The following is a 5,582-nucleotide window of genomic DNA, read 5'->3' as shown; positions in this document are numbered from 1 at the left end:
TGTTGCCGTTTCCATCTTTATAACATCTTTCATATGTGATTCTTTCTTTCTGTTCATTGAAAATCCTCTTAATTGGTCTCCCTCGTTCATCTTTCCCCACTATAATAATAATATTAACTGTAATAAACAATAGCTAGCATTTAAATAGGTCTTTTTGTTTTGAAAATGATTTACATGTTATTTCATTTGATTGTTTGACTTCAAGCCATCCTCTACACAGCTGTCAAAATGATTTTCCCAAAGCATGTGTCTCACCATTGTCACACTCCCCCTCCCCAACTCAACAAGTTTCAGTGGTTCACTAAAATACTCTCCATATTATACTATTTATATAATACTATATATTTAATACTTTTGGTATTACGTATGAACTGCTCTGTTTGGCATTTAAAGTTCTTCACCACCCAACCTCTTCTGATCTTTCCAGCCTTCGCATAACTTTTCTCTGTCCACTCAATGTTCCAGTCAGACTATCCTACTTCACACACAGGAGTCTAGCCCTTCTCATTGCCTTTACACTGGTGATCCCCCAAGGCTGGAATGCTGTCCCTCTATACTTCTATCTCTTTTCATTCCTGGTTTAGGGTTCAGTTCAAATCCCCCCTTCCACATGTAGCCTTTCCTGATCTCACAAACTCAGTTGTACTAACAACTCCTCCCCAAATTATCTTGTTTTATGTATTGCTATATATTTATATATATCATTATATAATATGTAATACAAATAATATTATTATATTATATAATACGATACTATACAATACAATATAATATTCTAATAAATATAAATAAAATATATTGTTTTATATATTATTTATTTTCCATACAATGCGTAAATATTGAAATATATGTGCACATATACACATACACATACATATACATGTATGTATGTGTAATCTCTCCCACTGGAATGTTCCCCCAGGAACAATTTCCTCTTGTCTCTGCATCTTCTGCAACTAACTAAGTCCTGACTTATAGTAGGTATTTAATAAACTTTTTTTTTAATTATTCTATTCTGCAATTCTTCAGCACTTAATCCTTTCTTAGAGTTGGCCTAGTTGACCACTAAAGTCTCGTCGAACTTTAAAGTTCTCTGATTTATAAAGACAGGGCAATAGAGCAGCTAGGTGGCACAGAGAATAGAGCACCTGCCCTGGAGTCAGGAGGACCTGAGTTCAAATCCGACCTCAGACACTTGACATACTTACTAGCTGTGTGACTTGGGGCAAGTCACTTAACCCCAATTGCCCTCCAAAAAGCAATAAAAGGAAGGAAGGAAGGAAGGAAGGAAGGAAGGAAGGAAGGAAGGAAGGAAGGAAGGAAGGAAGAAAGGAAGGAAGGAAGGAAGGAAGGAAGGAAGGAAGGAAGGAAAGGAGGGAGAGAGGGAGGGAGGGAGGAAGGGCAGTTAGTGCAGAGGATAGAGTGCCAGGGCTGAAATCAGGAAGACTAATCTTCTTGAATTCAAATCTGGCCTCAGACACTTACTAGTTGTGTGACCCTGGGCAAGTCACTTAACCTTTTCTGCCTCAATTCCTCATATGTAAAATGAGCTGGAGAAAGAAATGGCAAGCCACTCCAGTATCCTTGACAAGAAAACCCCAAATGGGGTCACAAAGAGTCAGATATGACTAAAATGAGTGAACAACAATAAATTTATAAAGACAGGTATTGTGCCACTTTCAGAATTCCTACAACATGTATTACAATGCTCTGTACACAACAGTTATTACCTCAGTAATTTCCAGAGATTGTGTGCTAGATACAGTTCCTGATTCTCTATTTTAGAAATCAAAAGAAAGTGGACACATCTTCCCCAAAGTGGAATGGGCTACCTTGAGAGGTTAACTGGCTATCTGCTAGGAGAATGCCTACCAGACTTCTTCCCTTTATGATTTACAGACTGGTGTCTGTTTCTGATACTGTGCAATCTGGGAAACACTGCAGAGAGAGAAAATCTGTGGGAATTGGTGGAGATAGGAGGAGAGGAGAGGGAGAGAGGTATTGAAAGTGACTCCCAAGTTTATCTGGAGGATGTTGGGACTGTAGATGATAATAGGGAAATTGGGAAAGGACAGCTACTTGGCATTAAAAAAGGAATAAATTCCATTTTCAAAATGTTTTTGATATTGATAGAACATCCAATTAGATACTGGAAGATACAAAACTAGAAAGAATGTTACAAATCCAAGACTGGAGATATGGATTTGGAAGTCATTATAAATAGCTGGTAGTTGAAACTGTGTGATGCCTGGATTTGGACAATAGCTTTCTAAGTGCTCTTTCTCTCGCCTCTCACTCCCAAAAGTAACTCTTATGTTCCTAAAAGAAAAAGTTAGCTGAGTAATGATTTCCCTATTTCTTTCATATCCCTTAAATCCTCTATACTTTGTAATGAAATGATCGAATTTTTCACACTTCTTAATTTTCCTTTTTTTTTTTTTGGAGGGCAATTGGGGTTAAGTGACTTGCTCAAGGTCACACAGCTAGTTTTCTTGTTAAGTGTCTGAGGCCACATTTGAACTCAGGTCCCCCTGACGCCAGGGCCAGTGCTCTATTCACTGTGCCACCTAGGCGCCCCTTACACTTCTTAATTTTCACTAAGTATAAATCTATGTACAAAGCTAAACATTTTAGTCTTAGAGTTCAATTAAAAATTCTTACAGTGATATCCAAGAAGGATTTCTGTTCTCGTTTTCCTGTAGCTACTTAAAATTTTATTTAATAATGTAGCAGCAAGCACCCCAAGCGCGTCCTCAGGGTTTGCTGCCCATACAGGTTCTTGGATCTGCTTTGTTAAAGGAAAGCAACTCAAAATGGGTTAACAAGCTTACTTTAATCAGTCAGACATATATCGTTTACCTTGTTCAGGAGAAAAGGTCAGCACCCCGAACCTCAAAGTATACAGGCATAATTATCAAGACAGAAACATCAAGTAGACAGATTTCCAAACTGTCCAACCATTACATCCATACCCAGTCAACATCTGGGTTTCCACATTCTGGGTTTTTCAAAGCCGGGGGACTCTCAACAACGGCTTCCCATAATTCAGATCAAATCACAGAACACTTCTCAAAGTGAGTCCCAAAACAAAGCTACACATCAGGGCTTATATAGCCTTCTCCTGGCTCAGAGAATGTAACAACCTCATGGACTCACTGGCCAATCCAGGAGTATCTACTGAAAAACAAGCCTCCCCCACCCCAGGCTTCAGGTGCACATTAGCCTAGGGGCAGGGAAGATCTTTAAAATTTACATTCTTATTACAAATAACTTCTTTTATTAGACATATGTATTTCCTGGTAGCCTTGGGGTTCATTTTTACAATTGTAATAAAATAAGAAAATTTCTATTACAGTTTAAACCTAAAACAAAACAGTGTTTATGGCATATAAGCAACCACTTTGCCCTTGTACATATTTAAGATATGAGAACAGACTGAGCCTGGCTTAGATGGGTCTGAGAACACCATCTTATACTTTATTGTCACACTATACACATACCCATACACATACATGTAATATGTATTGTGTAACATAAGTGGCTCTGACCTCACTATCTGAGGGCTAGGTCTGTTACATTTTTACCCTTTCTCTAACATTCTCTAATACTCTGAGGGGGTCAGAAGGATCTCTCTTCTCTGCCATTGGCCAGAGCTCCACAGATAATTCCCCCAATTTTAGAAGCCCCAAGCACCCCATCACTCATTTAACCACTTAACATCAGATTAATGTGTTAACAAAGGAATATTTGTTTCAAAGGTATAATAAGAGCAAATATACAAACATTTCCCCCATCACCTTGCAGGTGTAATCTCTCCATACTACTTCAGTCCCTGGGAAGGAAAGGAAATTAGGCTGGCAACTTAATTCAGTTTTTATATGATATTAGTCCCTCCAAGTTCAAATCCAAAAACTTGCTGGGCTAGTGTCTTAGACCAATGCTTCTCAAGTCTTGCCTGCTAGGCTGGTTGCAACGTTCAAATCGAGTGCAAGATCCCCATGACTTGAGCTCCTAGGTCAAAGACCCCCACTCCCTGCACCTAGAACTGAAAAAGATAAAGGAAAGAAGACCAAAACCCCAAACCCATTTTTCATGTGGCCTTACGACCATAGTGGAAAGAAGATGGCTCTCAGGCCCTTCCCCCTGTAGCAGCAAGCACCCCAAGCGTCCTCAGGGTGGCTGCCCATACAGGTTCTTGGATCTGCTTTGATAAAGGAAAGCAACTCAAAATGGGTTAACAAGCTTACTTTAATCAGTCAAACATGTATCGTTTACCTAGTTCAGGGGAAAAAGGTCAACACCCCGAACTTCAAAGTATATAGACAGAATTATCAAGACAGAAGCAGATCAAGTAGACAGATTTCAAACTGTCCAACCATTACATCCATACCCAATCAACATCTGGGTTTCAAAGCCGGGGGACTCTGGACAACGGCTTTCCAGAATCCAGATCAAATCACAGAACACTTCTCAAAGTGAGCCCCAAAACAAAGCCTCAAATCAGGGTTTATATACCCTTCTCCTGGCTCAGAGAATGTAACAACCTTATTGACCCACTGGCCAATCAAGAAGTATCTACTGAAAAACAAGCCTCCCACCCCAGGCTCCAGATGCACTTTAGCCTAGGGGCAGGGAAGATCTTCAAAATTTACATTCCCATTACACCCCCTTGTGCTAGGAAGAGAGACTACTCTTAGTAAGGTGGATCTTAAGACTCAGACAGTTCTGGCTATGGAGTCAATAGAGAAAGAAGCCACTCCCAAACACTTGGTAGACCAATGCAGGATGCCCACATGTACACCATCTCTGTCTCACAGAAGCAGGTGCCCAGTGCCTCCTCTGTGGGCGACTCCATCCCAGGTGATATGGACCTGCACCAAACTCCCATTACATATAAACACATGTCAATGGTTATTGTTCATGTGAATACCAAATATATGTTCTGTTTTATCTCTATTTTTAAAACATAACCCACCTAATCTTCATTTTTAAAACCCCATTTCAAACTACAAACATTTTGTGTCTCTTATAAACTTTTTTAAAAGTCCATTCCCGATTCTTCCCCTCCCCAAATATTGTTTCTCAAGTGGAAAATACAATTGTGTCCTCTTAAGTGAATTCACAGAATCTAGAATAGGGATTAGCAGCAGCAGCAGCATAGCGACACATAGTGGTATAAGGGGGAAGCGTCAGAGTCCACTAAATAGAAGTATATCTCAAAGCAACCAGATGGAGATAAACTTTCTTACACCTGTTTCCTAGGCTTACAAGGCATTAACTGCACTAAAATCTCAACTCCCTGCTGTCTGTAACACAAAATCACCTTATGAGGTCCTTTTGCTATAGCAAACTCCCTTATATGGATCCACCTTCTATTTACTTCTACTCCACAGTGAATAGTGCTATAGTTATTCAGAGGTGTATGTGTGCTAGCGAAAGAGAAGTAGGGAGGAGGAGAGAGGGAGGGAAGGAGAAAGGAAGAGGGTGAGAGACAGAGAGAGGTTGTGAGAGAGAGAGAGTGAGAGACTGTGAGAGAGACTGAGAGAGAAAGACTGTAAGAGAGAGGCTGTGTGTGTGAGAGA

This window comes from Petaurus breviceps, unplaced genomic scaffold (assembly GCF_028583685.1).
Source record: "Petaurus breviceps papuanus isolate PSGF00001 unplaced genomic scaffold, PetGlider_PUasm1.0 156, whole genome shotgun sequence".
Taxonomy (NCBI): domain Eukaryota; kingdom Metazoa; phylum Chordata; class Mammalia; order Diprotodontia; family Petauridae; genus Petaurus; species Petaurus breviceps.
The sequence above is the reverse complement of the archived record's forward strand: the minus strand, read 5'-3'. Positions refer to the sequence as shown.